This window comes from Macaca fascicularis, chromosome 15 (genome assembly GCF_037993035.2).
Source record: "Macaca fascicularis isolate 582-1 chromosome 15, T2T-MFA8v1.1".
Classification (NCBI taxonomy): Eukaryota; Metazoa; Chordata; class Mammalia; order Primates; family Cercopithecidae; genus Macaca; species Macaca fascicularis.
In genome coordinates, this window is record NC_088389.1 from 41368562 (window position 1) to 41383148 (window position 14587).

At 40.1% G+C, this 14587-nt stretch overlaps 1 protein-coding gene across 10 annotated transcripts in view; it reads left to right on the forward strand.

The window, feature by feature from the left end:
• Positions 1–14587, forward strand: part of ASTN2 (astrotactin 2) — a 986627-nt gene that overhangs the window by 706431 nt on the left and 265609 nt on the right. The window lies entirely within an intron of this gene.

The following is a 14587-nucleotide window of genomic DNA, read 5'->3' on the forward strand; positions in this document are numbered from 1 at the left end:
TGGAACGGAACACCCTAGTCTTTTTCCTATTGGTGCATACCAAGAATAATAATCCTCTGCATGTGCTCAGTGCAGTGCATCACACAAAGCACTTTCACATACATTATTTCATCCAGTTTACTCCTCACAAAAAGTCTGTAAGTCAGGTGTTGTTATCTGCATTTCATGCTTGAGGAAACTGAGGCTCAGAAGGGGAAAGTAACTTGTCAGGATTCACACCAGGGAATTTGGCAAAGAAGGGATTTGAACCCAGGCTGCTTTAATCATGGAGTTGGTGTTGGTTCAACCATACCACAGTAGCCTCAGAGAACTCTTTAGATGTTGGTATCAAACCCAAAGGTAAACATTTGCTCTCCTGTTGTTTCTCTTATCCATAGTTAAAAGAAATGAGGAAAGCTAAGACTTGGAATTTAGACCTTCAGCTTGAGCAGGGGTGAAAATATTCTCTTTGCCACCAATATCCCCCTGCATAACTTGCTTCCAAATCTTAGCTTCGGGGCTGCATTATAAAGTCAAACCCTACAAAGTCAGAGTGGGAAGAGGCATTAGCAATCACATAGTCAGGCCTGCGTTTTTCTTCATGTGTCCATGGCAATCAACTTCCTGGAATACTGCATTGAGATTCTGGGCCAGGACTCTGCTCAGTGGAAAAGAATGCAGTGATTACTTAGCAATATCTGTCATGGATGTGACAGTAAGAAATAGTGATTTGTGTAAGGTGTTTTCTATTCTTATCTTGGTTAGCCATTCCCATTCTACAGATGGGAAAGATGAGGTCAGCTTTATGCAATCAATTAGAAACTGCAGTGGTGAAGAGAGAAATTTAATAACCAGGTAGAAGCATCGTTTGGCCTTCCCTCTCCTGAAAACTTAGAACAAATTCAAAGATTACCTGTTGCCAAAGCCTCCCACATACTCATAGATGGCAGAGTCAGTGGTTGGCAGACTGCTTATTATATTATTTGGGGTATATGTGTGTGCATCATTACCTAAAGCACTGGAGACCATCCCCACTGTCCATCTTCCTAGGGGAAGTGACAAGAGATTGATGCTGTTGTAAACTAGGTTACTCTGATTCAGACAGGGGCCAAACCATACTCATTCCCGGTCACAGTCCCAGTCCCAGACAGAGATGCAGGGCCTAAGGGAGCAGGATTGTTAGATAGGACCGTTTTCTCTCAGCAGTCTGGCACTAAGAATGTGGAATTTCCCTGGAGATGAATGTGGAGCTTTTGCTATCTCTCTGCCTTCAGCCCCTTAATGAGAACAAAATGGTCTGGAGGGAATACAGATACACACATTGAAGTTTTTGCCTTCCCTCGGTCATTATTAGCAGGTCTAACCTACCAACCTGAGAGCAGCCTTGCTCACAGACAACCCTTTGAGATACCACACCCCAGGGGGCCCTGTTCTTCCCCCTCTGCCTCTCATTTCTTTCCTTTATCCTTTCTCACCACTCTATCATTCCACAATAGTTCCCTGAGCCCCTAATATGAGGTGCTAAGGAGGCTAAGGCAAGTGAGACACAGTCCCTGCTCTCAAAGATCCCACAGTCAAATGGGAAAGACATAGGTGAACAGATTATTTTATAAATGCTTTATAATTTGATAAATGCTGTGATAGAGGAAAGCATTAGGTGTGCATGTATATGGAGGGTGGGGAGTGGAGGGACCAAGGCTGAGAGATGGGCCCCTAACCTACTGAGGGTGGGCTGGGAAGTCTTCCTGGAGGAAAAGATGTCTAAACAGGAACCTGAGGGTGAATAGGCATTTGCCAACTGGGAAGGTGGGGAGGAAGGAGACTCCACGCAAGGAGACAACAATGCAAAGCTAGATTTGTGGTTAGGCCTGGCACCTTTAGGAATGGCGAGGCCTCTTGAACCAGGAAGGAGCAATAGTGCCTGCATCCCCTCAGTGCTCCTAGGGAATGCTATTGGCTTCTTTGTTAGACCTTTGAATGTCACTGGGCCTGAGTCTCCCAGTAGTTAGAGACACTCCCATTGCTTCTATCCACAGCTGAGAACTGTCACAAATAGGAAAGATTGAATCTCCAAATGCCTTAAATTAAGTGAAAACAACTGGCCACTTTGGGAGATACCAAGGGAATAACTGGAAAACGTTTAGACCTCACATGATTCTTATGCAGATGATGTGAGATCATGTGATTATGTGGCTCATAGCAGGAACTCAACACAAGTCAGTCATTGATGCCTTCTCCTCCCCACAGGTGTAAGTTTCAACAAATGGCAACATACATATGAAGCTATGTATCATCTGTTCCATTCTCTAGATGTGTGACTTAGGTCAGGTCTTTTTGGTTCCTGGAACTCAATTCTCTTATCTTTAACATGGGTATAATAATGCTTATCTTGCAGTATTGTTATGAGATTTAAATGAATTGATGTTTGTAAAGTGATTATTGCTACACCTGGCATATAACAAATGCTCAGGAAATGCTATTTTGATCATCATTCATTATTATCATGAGACATAATTAAGCCAATAATGATTATTATTACTATTAGTTTTCTCAAGCAAAAGGCATAATGATATAGCCTTTTCTAGTCCTGACTACAGCAGCCTAAGATATATGTCTTCTTCCTGCCAGACTTCCTATGTCATGGCTGTTTCTCTCTGGCTAATCTGCCAGCTTTTGAATTTGAGCTCTTCCTAAACCTGGAGGTGGGAATAGAAGGTGAGATTGTCAGATAGCACAGCCTGGAGCTCAGCAGTAGGGCACATGGCAGCATGTTTGCACAGCTGAATACCAAGCTTATATTGTTCTAGAAGAATGTATAGGTGTGTGTATATGTGTGTTGGAAGAGAAGGTGACAGAGGAAAGGCCAACAATTATTTACATGTGTTGAGTTCCTATTATGAGCCACTTAATCACATGATCTCATATTGTCTTCATAACAACCCTGTGAGGTCCAGATTATTATCTCTATCTTCCTAATGTGAAAACTTATCTGCTCAAGGTTTCATGGCTAACAAAAGGTAGAGCCAAGATTCCATCCTGGGGCTGTCTGACTTCCAAGTCTTTATGTCATGTACTGAGAATTCACTACATGCCAGGAGGTATGCTGGGCATTTCACATGTACAATTTCATTTAATCCCTACAACTTCCTACAATTGGTATCTTTATGCCAGTAAACTGAGATTTGGGAGTGAGGGGTGAGATATACCACCCAAAGGCACAGAGTTGGCAAATGGTACTCTCTCATGCCTTCTCTTTCTTCTATCTTTTCTTGCTCCAATTCTCTTACCATTTACATTTTACTATTACTTAGCCAAAATGGGCACTCCCAAAGTTCTCCTTGAGTGGCATTTCTCTTCTCCCTGCAACAATTAGAAGTACTTAGTCAGGAAGAGTGAAACAAGAGGGAGACTGATCAGTAGGATGTAAGCCTGCATGATGCTCACCAGCAGGCTCCAGACCCTTGTTTCCTAGCAACCCCTTGGCTCTGAGATGGGCCTTAGAGATCAACTCGACCATTGATACATTGGATAGGAGCTGGCCTTAGTTGTCTTCACCTGACGTACCAGCCCTAGGCCCCAGGCTTTCCTCTTTAGGGTCCTTTGTCTTTAGGGTCTTTCTTGCTGTTCCCTCCCATTCCACAGATGCCCAGAAAGAAGGCTCTTTTGGAGATCTTGACTCAATATGTCTCCAGGGTATGGGGCACCAGAATCATTGAAGTTTACAACTAGAAAGATCCTTAATTTAACAAATATAGATGGAGGAAATGGAGCACCATGGAGAAGAAAAATAATTGCCCAAAGAGAACGATTAGTTAATAACAAGATTAGGACTCAAACAGGATTAGTATTCTCTCTTTCTTCCCCCATCCAAGGAAGTGTGTTGAGTGGCAATTCAAAAGGCCATGTGTCCAAAGGTCACATGGCTGCTAATAGGCAGAGACAGGATTCCATTTCAGGACTGTCTGACTCCCAAGTCCACATGACACGTACTGAGAATTCATTACATGCCAGGAGGTATGCTGAGCATTTATTATCTCCATTTCCTAATGTGGAAACTCACCTGCTCAAGGTCACATTTTTACATTTGTAACAGCTTTATTGAGATATATTTCATATACCACACAATGAAAGGTATATTTTTGAGCCTTCTCTTCCAATGGTGACATTGCACCAAAACAAAGTTCGGGTTGAGTCTAGAAAGGAACACAACTTTCATTTATTTTACAGTTGAGAAGATTCTCTAAGGAAAAGCAAATCAGAGGGAACCACTCCTCCCACCTTTCAACCATACCCCATTTGCTATTGCAGCTGGACTTAATGATTCAGGGATGCAGGTGGTGCGAGGAGCAGGCGGTGGCATTACCAGCTGATGCTAATTGTGACCCAGAGTGGTCACATATGTCAACATATGAGCTAAGCTGACCCCTGGTTTTATTCAGCAACAATTATAGTGCCTACTATGTTTCAGGTACTGTGCTAGATGCTGTGGATGCAGCAGTAAATTAAACATTGCTTTGCCTTCAGAGAGCTCATTTTAGTCTTGGAAAAAGATATTTAATGAGAAAAATCACCATGAAATATGTAAATGCTAGAGGGATAAATATAAAGACTGGCATGAACACCTGACTCAAAACAGTTAAGGTGGATCTGAAAGGGCATTGCAGAACACTTGAAGGAGGTAAGATTTAGGCCAACACATGTGGGTATGGAGAGGGTAAATGTTCCAAGATGCAAGAAAAGCATGTACAGAAATGTCCCTAAGATAAGAACAAAGAAATTGTGAATGGAGCAGAGCTCTAGAGGGGATGGAAGTGGTGGTAAGATAAACCTAGAAAGACAGATGAACAGGAATCAAATCCCACTGGACGGTATAGACCATGTTAAGAAAGTTGTAGCTTCACTAGGAGCAATTAAAGGTCATTTAAAGGTTTTGTATATTATGATTAGCATTTGCATTTTAGAATTTGACTCTGGCTAATGTGGGATAGGGCTCGACTTGGGATGGGAGGAAGTATATGTGGGATGCTAGATTACAGTTAGGAAGATCAGTTAGGGAGTTGTAGTAGGGTTTCAAGGAGAAAAATAATAGCTTAAAATTTAGCAGCCATGAGGATTCAGAAAAAAAGTTAATGTATGTGAAAAATATTAAGTTGTTAGAATGATGAGAACTTCATGATGGGACAGTAGAAGGTGAGAGGTGAGGAAAATGATTAGACATGGTGCCAAGCTTTCAGACTTAAGGGCCTGAGTGAATGCTGGAGTTCCTTAGGTGAAATAAAAAAGGAGCAGCAGGTATGGTAAAGCCAAGTTCAGTTTTGAATATATTGAGTCTAAGATTCCTAAGGTATATACAACTGGCAATATAAAATGGGCAGCTGGGTATACATCAATCTGGTGATCAAAAAGAAGGTAAGACATGAAAAATACAGTTTGGTATGTAGCTGCATACGTCATTGAAGTCATAGGAAAAAATGGTATCTTCCAGAATAAAAATAAATGTTCCCTTTTGCAATTTGTTTTCTTAAGCTACTTTCCTGCTGCCATACCTTGTATTATTTCTGACATTTTATTTAGAGACACTTTATTTCATTCAGAGAGGCTGACTATGCTGCTCATTTTTAGGCAGCTTTTACTTGTGTAAAATGTTATGGGGCATTGAACAATAGTTATAGTACATATTGAATAGGCTGGAGTTAATATGCCCATTTCATTGAGGAGAATAAATAGGCATAGTCACCAGAGCAGAAAGGAGGAATACACACTTTCAGGGTTTTTGCTTGAGAATTTGCACCTTACATTTAGCTAATTAGCCTTCTATGCAGGGTCTAGGGTATATTTGCCTATTTGTATGTGCCCTTTCTTTCAGTGTATCAATTAATGGAAGTTTCATTCTTCTATACCCAGTCCCTGAGTCTTGGATCAGGCGAGGTAATATGCATGTCTAATCCCTTTCCGTCCTTTGAGGCCATGATATTCTTCATTTAACTTCATTTCTTACACTTTTACAGAATCATTAAATGTATCAAACGAGTTTCATATCTTGGGGCCTGAGAGATTTAGAGATTTATTACTAGTTTTAAGTTTAAATATTAAATGTCATTTCACAAAACACATGGCTTTATTCATGTGATTGCTCAGAAATTAAACTTACAAATTTTTTATTTTTTTATTATTTATTATTATTTTTTGAGAGAAAGTTTCGCTCTTGTTGCCTAGGCTGGAGTGCAATGGTGTGATCTCGGCTCACCGCAACCTCTGCCTCCTGGGTTCAAGTGATTCCCCCACCTCAGCCTGTAAGCTGGGATTACAGGCATGTGCCGCCATGCCTGGCTAATTTTGTATTTTTAGTAGAGACAGGGTTTCTCCATGTTGGTCAGGCTGGTCTTGAACCTCCAACCTCAGGTGATCCGCCTGCCTTGGCCTCCTAAAGTGCTGTGATTACAGGTGTAAGCCACTGCACCTGGTCTGAAATTGTCATTTATCATAATATGAAGTTTCTTTCAATATTTAACTCTAAAGATTCGTTGTCACTCTGAAGTGGTGGGATGGATCCCCAGCCAACATTTGCTTTAGATGTTGAGGCTGATGATACCACACACACATTACACCAAGAGGATATGAAAAGATGTATCACTCACATAATGAAGCTTTCTAGGGAGAGCAGAGGGAGCTTCCAAGCAGGTCCAAACGTGGTTTGAGAAAGCAGGGAAAGGAGACTGGCTTGGAGTGGGAGGTGAGGGGTATAGGGTGAGGTTGGGGAGGTTCTCATAATATCTGGGGCTTGCATGGATTGAGCTTCCCTCTGGCACCAAAGGTAGGCCTACCTAGGCTTCCTTATCAGCTTTCCCAGATGTAAGGCTGAAGGAGAAGAGGGAGTAAGTAGAAGAATTTGAAAGTTGTTAGCAGTCAAATACTAAAAATGGAGTCAGAATCTTTATTACAATTCATCCCCGATATTTGACTGATGACTGAAATGTGGCATGTTTCACTTAATTGAACTTGAACTTGTTTAGGTAAAATGAACCATTATGGCTTTCTGTGAGGCCTGCAGCCTGAGGCTCGTAAGGGACGTGAAAGTTCCATTAAATGCCTTGTACAAGAGCCCAATATTACATATTTTGAGAAGTGAAATGAATGCCTTAGTCACTATCAATAATTTCTAGACTACTGAAGGGGCTAAAATGTTAATGAAGCCTTTTATTGTGAATTTATTATAAGCAGAAAATTATTATAAGAATAATTTTCTTATAAGCAGGAAAGAAATTATTATAAGCAGAAAAGACCTTGATTTATACTGTGAGTATAAGTATGTGTATACACACACACACACACACACACACATATACATATATATGAAGCAAGAGAGTCCCAGAGTTATTTAACCCAAAGAGGCAACCTTGGATAGAGAACTGTTATTGCTGTTATTGGCTGGAGCAGATGAGCAAATCACTGGCAATGGCTCAAGAGTCTATAGAACTGTGCATATGTTGGTCAGGGTATTTAGTGCTAAAAGGACCACATAAAGTTTGGCCAGTTGCACTGACTTGGGTCCTGTCTCATTATTAGGGATGTCCCAGTTATGGGCTAAAAATCAGGAACTTTCCAGCAAGCTCCATCATATACGATGGTAGTGATAACATCTATAAAGTGAAGACATTCCCTTTACTCTTCACTCTGTTGATTGCAAGGGCTTCCGCAGATATCCAAAGGGTCTGGGAAGGGGGATGACTTTTACCAGCACCATGGCATCTAGCAAGGGGCTGAAGATGGTGGTGGGGGACCTTTTCCTATAGGCGAAATATGCCCGGTTTGGCTCTATGCTATAGCAAGGAAACCTCAGTGGCTATGCTGAATTTTTATGGTGCTGATTTCAAGACCTAAGGGATAATGGGCAGCTGGTATGGAGAGTCACAGGCTGAGGGCCTGTGACAACCAGACTGTTTCCAAGAGAGCCCAATATGCTTCCAGCAATTGCACTCTAATGGCATACAGCATAGGGCTGAAGGGACACTTTCTTGCACAAGATGCCTGTGGGCAACCTAGGGCCATCAAGTGTGGGCCAGAGACTTCAGGAAGCATGGGAGGAGGTTGCTAAAGCCTTTAAGTAAAGGACTCTCAGGGGTCACTAATTGTAGTGCCTGTATTATCATTCATAAATGGGCTTAATAGCATAAATGGGTTTAAGTAAAATTTGTAAATGAGAAATATGCTGTCTCCAGAACTCAAAATAGACTAAAACATACTGGGCTTTAAAAAAAATTGCAAATGCTGTTTCTGGCAAGTGTCAGGCATAGAATGGCCATCAGCTAATAGCTTTCAGGAATTTAACCAAGGTGGAAGGACTTGGTACAATGTGTGGGGTAGTGGTCCATCCCTTTTTAGTGAGCTCTTTTATGACTGTATGTATATCCTCAGTGATTGTGCCAAATGAATCTTCTTGGAGGATGATGTGAACAGTATGATCAGTGTTTACTGTGCTTCTGAAGAAAGTTAGATGTGGTTAAGATTTTGTCTGCAGGCTGTGTGAAGGCCTGGCTGTTGTTATCCCATGGGTAGCTGAGTAAAAGGATACTGCATCCCTTTGATGGTGAAGGCAAATTGTGGCTAAGTGGCTGCTAAAATATTAGCCAAATCTGTGACTTAAAAGTATTTACTAGTTCTTGATTAAAGTTAGTAATTTTGATAATATTTGATATGGGAGCCTTATTGGATAGAACTTCAGCATTAAGATGGCAATAATCTACTGTGAGATGCCATTGATTCTTTCTAGGTTTCTGAACAGGCTACATTGGGCCGTTAATGGTGAGGCAGTGGGGATACTCACTCTTCTCTAAATAGGTCTGGTATATGGGTTTCAAACCTCGAAGACCTTGTTTTAATTTAAATTGGGCCATATTAGCTATTTTAACTAATGGAGGAGGAGAAGGTCCATGCCGTCCCATTTTGGCAAGCTGATTTGTAAGTGCCAAAGGCTTAATTCAATTTTATTACTCATTGGGTTAGAGCAACCCGGCCCACTATGCCATATGTTAGGTTAATGGGTGCTATGGCTATGGGGAATTTAGGCAGGGCAATAGTTCTGATTAAGATGAGGCATACCTATTTGTCTTCCTAACATGTCCTAAAATATCCTGTTAACTACCCTAAGATTATAGGGATACTTTGTTTAAATTTAGGGGAATTCCAGGTATAATTTGAAACCCAATATTAAGGCCATAAGGGTTTAACAACTGGTACATTTCAGCAGATGTTAAAAGTTAATTTGGAACCTAAGTTGTAGAGGTACAAAAGCCAAATAGTAACCTTTTATCTTGTTTTGTTGTTGTTGCATAAATTCTTTAATTTTGGATTTCCTATTGGGTCAAACTGTGAACCTCTGTTTCAGTTTTTTGTTTCTTTTCCCCAGCATCCAGGTTTATTTTATTTTATTTTATTTTCCTTTTGGTGGCTACTGTATATCATTTGGTGGTGGTGGTGGTGTGGGGAGGGGTTGGGGAGGAGGGAAGTTCCTCTGGATCCTGCTCATATGTGTAAGATTCTTCCTCCAGAGTTGCAAATATGTATAATCAGGATTAGGGTCTCTCTCATGCCAACAGGTGCTTTATATGGTTTGAGGACCCAGTGCTTAAGTTGGCTTTGAAATAACTCCTTGGCTATACCATGGATGCTTTTCCTTATAACCCTTAGGATCAGGATTTTTTTTTTTTTTTTTTTTTTTTTTTGGTCAGGGGGCATAGTGGCATAGGGCATAGGCAGAAGTAGCAACAAAGGCATTTTGTAAAGTCCTAGTAAACCATCTGCTTTTGGGAGTGCACCATAGCATTCAACATGGTCTTCCTCCACAAGTGACTACCAACCAGCCTGCATATTGCAAACAGTATTGTTTTTTTTGAGCACTCCATACAATGAGGGCAACACCTGGTTGAGATAAACAACCAAAAGTCACAGGGTAAGAGTCATTCCTCTGAGCCTCGTGACAGTCACAGCTTACACTGGGATTCAGAAACACAATTCAGAGACATAGGTAAGTCTGGACCAAGACACATGACCCAGGGCCACTTTATTCTTGTTCTTAAATGCCAATTATTAAAAATTCCAACTTAGCTGAGCACATCTATAACAGAAGCTTGTTAAGGCTCAGTTAACACAGTACAAAGCAGCACAGCACAAAGCATGAGCTTGTTAGCAGTGACCAAAAAAAAAAAAAAAAAAATTCTAGCCAGCAAGAGTCAGTTAGCAAACTAAAGCAAGAGGAAAGCCTTGCAGTGGTAGTGGTCATCTCCTAGACCCTCTGCTTGTTGCATCAAGTGTTTAGTCATCCCCAGAGGAGAGGTTGAACCCCTTACCCAAAACTTGGTTTAGGTGTTAAGACTGATATTACATTAGGACCAAATAGATACGAAAAGGTTTATCACTCACACGAGGCTTTTATGGAGAGCAGCGTGAGTTCTCAAGCAGGTTCAGAAATGGCTTGAGCAGGGAAAGTAGAGGAGCCTGGCTTTTCCTAATGGCTTGGAGGTAGGGCTGCAGTGAGGATTCTTACGTGGTTTGAACTTCCACTGGCCACAAAGGTGGAAGCATTTGAGCTTTCTTACTGGCATGTCCAGATATGGGGCAGAAGGGGGAATAGTAGGTTTTAAAAACTCAGCCAGTCAGACATCAACAAATGAGTCTGATTGCACTACAAAGTTGTACTAAGATTATAGCACTTATTTGGCATAGGCTTCTCAGGGGAGAAAAATTCAGTATTATTTCAGAATTTTTAAAAGACAGAAAATGTATTTCTGAGACAATGCCAATCAGTGATTCCCCATCAGGAGAGAGATTAGAATACTGAAGGGATGCATTTTCCAACTATGCCTTTGTCCTCCACCCTCAGGATTCCAAGGAGATTCTGATCCATACCCTACCACCTCTGTTAGATATGAAGCCTCACTGAGCCATGGGTACTGTTGGCAGTAAGTCATATATAGTAGGGCAGAAAAAAAGAGAACCATTTGAATTATTACTTAACCACTTTAGACCTTTGAATTTCTTTAATATCCCCGCATTCTGGGGTGGTTTTAACTTCTGGCACCAACTTCTCACTCTTCATCCTAATCTTGTATCTTTGTTCATGATATTCCCTTTACTTTTAAGGCCCTTCAGCAACCAGATCTTCTCAACTAGAAACAGTCTTTGCTCAAACACTTAGCACTCCATTTCTATCCTGTTACCATTTATCTTACTCTCTAATTTTATTATTTGTTTACATACTTTATCTCTGCAGCCAGACCACAAGCTACTTGACTGCAAAATTCACGACTGTTTTTCTTTGCATTCATTACTCATATAAGTATTGCTAATAATAATAAAGGGTAGATGTCTTATGTATGTTTAATAAGTGAGTGAATAAATGGAATCTCAGATTTTGATATTCTTTGACAATATGCAATGCCATTATAGTTATAACTAGGTAAACTGGGTAAATCACCAAAATAAAATCCTGGTTTTATTTGTATAGGGAAAACATGCATTTGACTTATATACATTCACACACACTCTTCATGGTTTCAGTAAAGATTTCAGGAGTTAGTAAATAATTTTCCTTTGGGGTTGCAGGGGTGAGACTTTCCCTTACCAGTTTCATATCATCTTTATATCATAAAAATGAGGTAACTTTCAGATATATTTGGTTTACTGTAATTTCAAAAACACTTTTTAGTCTGCCAAAAGGCATTTATATATCCATCATCTCTTCACAATACTGCAATAAAATGTGAAACAGAGTCATTACTAATGAGAAAACAGACTGAGAGGTTAAATGACTTAATGGTCATACAGCTAATAATTGAGGGAAACAGGACTAAACTCAGGACTCCCTGCTTACAAAGCTCAAGCTTTAACCACTTAACAGGGAGATTTGTGGCTTACTTTTATAATTATTTGAGTTAATAAATGTTGACCTAGAGAAAAAATTCTTTGAAGCTAGCCATCTAAAGAAATAGCTAAACATGCATGTTTCTAAGGTTTTAAAAAACTTTTCATCTCTATGTGTGCATGTATATATATATACTTAGATGTACGTACTACATTCGTGCATATATATATATATATATATATATATATATATATATCTTTTAAAAAATCTTGGCTCTATTTACCCAAGAGCCAAGATGTCATCTTAATTACTTTAATCAAATGATCAGACTTTAGGATTTATGTGCAGCTTTCCTAATGGGATACATTGCTGTGACTGAGTATTGCTTCTGCCCCTCCAGCAATCCCAATCTTCCTCCAATAGGCTTTTCAATTAAGAGGCCAAGAAGTGCTGAACATGCTACTGCATCACCAATAATCTCCCTGACTTTCACTTGAATGTGTATCAGCTCACCATGAAGGAGAGGATGCTTTTGCCCCCTACAATGGAAGTCACACATTTTCTGAACTAGGTGCTTTTATATATACTGTCCCATTTATGTATTTTAATTCTCACAACAGCCCTTTAAAACATAAACTGTCATTCATTTTTTTACCAAGGAAAACTCTAGCTCAGCAGGGTGACAATAGCTAAGTTACACAAAGTCACAACAGCTGAGGTAGAGAAGCAATTATATCAAGTTGGGGATCTAATGTAAACAAAACACATTCATAACAAAGATTATGCAAAAATATTGGGGGGAAACTCAACAATTTCATTGGTTAACAAATTAATTAAAATCACAGAGCTAGAAGGGATTTTGGTGACGTACCAACACCCTTATTTAAGTTAACAGATAGGGAAATTGAGGCTCAGAGGTATGATCACCTGAGGTCATACAGCTAGTTAAAATGCAGAGCTGTGATTCAGACACAAGCCTGACTTGAAGTCCAGTGATCGTCTCACTAGAGTACAATGCCAGACGCAGAGTTGGCTCACTAACTTCAGACTTAGCTTGGGTTCCATGAATATTAATGATATTGACAAGATAAAGCCATAGGTCTGGAGTCTAAGTGTATATTTTGCTACACAGCCTTCTACCTCACTGCTGTCCTGCTTGTAAAATTCATCCAGGAATCTGTTTCATATCCATAATTTGTTTTTAAATGCCTTGAGGGGCTGCACGTCCTGAGTGCAAATCGGCATCCTAGTCAAGTGCAGGGTGGAGACCTGAGTCTCATCCTAGGTTCTCTTCCACTTCCCTCCTACAGAGTAGAGTAACACTTCACTTTTAAGAGGCCATTAATTAGCACTAGATTAAAAGTACAACTACTTAAGCGTTACTTGCCTTACCCAGAGGAACACTGTAAAGCTCAAGCCATGTTTATTCTGATTGGAATAACAGAGTGCCCCTCTGCAGACTCAAGACTGACCCACAGTAGGCAGTTAATAAATATTGAATGAATCATTGCTCCAAAACCTTAAATTCTATGTAACCACTCAGAATGATAAAGGGAGGAGGGGCTTAACCAAACTCTAAGTCAATTGTTTGCCACTAGGTTTTTACACACCTTATAAAAGGACTTGTCTGAGTATTCCTTTTTATCTAATCTAAGGGGGCTACACTAGGAAGACTCAGGTTATTGGAGTCCCATTAAGTCAGGTAAATACCTGGACCAATTAAATAACTGAGAACATATTCTATACTAGGCACCATGTTACATGGTGGTTGGGGTTGCAGGGGTTAGACTTTCCCTAGATTAGTTAGCCCTCAATAAAGCTCAAATATATGGACAGATAATTGCAACACAGTGATTTATATAATAGGAATATGAAATAGACAGTAGAAAGGAACAGATGAACTCGATACTTGGAGACTTGTGAGGGGAGAGAAATGCCTGAGAAAGGTTTTAATCACCAAATAGAAACCTGTTAAGCAAGAAGAAAGGAACTGTTTAGCTTGGTTGGAACACTTCCCACCACCAGGTGCTCTTTTGAAAAACTAGTTAAAAGAATAACAGTCATCATTTATTGAATATTCCAGGAATGAAACCAGGTTATTTTCACATCTGTTATCTCATACCCTTCTAGGAGGCAGGGATCATTTTTGTTATTTTCCAGAAGAGGAAGAGTTAAATGACTTGCCCAAGGCCACATGACTAATAAGACAGAACTATAAGGTAAGCAATGCGGTAGTTCAGTGGTTTTCAGAAAAGTATTCTATAGATTCACAAGTTTTGCAATGGTAGCACAAGAGGTAAGGTAAAGGGAGGAAACAGCATATTCTTCAGCGGCACAAACCTGCTTCAATCAGAGCAGCTGCTCTTTGATCTATTTTACATGATAGACTTCCATATAAGACTTTATTTGGACAAGGGTACTGCTGCTTTAAAAAACAACAACAACAAAAACTGCTGTAATTGAACAAATTAGTTTCCTGGGGCCCTAGTCTGCAATTTAGTCAACACAGCAGATAATTAAACATTGACTGTACTAAGCACAGCCTAAAATATTCACATCAAAGGGGAAAAAGAAAAAACGCTTAGATCACACTTCCATTTTGAGCTAACAGATACCTGCTTTACTTGAGGGAAAAGGCATGACTGGTTTAGATGGGTAGAGATCTAAATGTTGAATGTCACTCAGTGATAGCACCTCTTTCAAAAGCACGGGCAGCTGGAGGATTCCTGGCCTCATTTACCTCCAGCC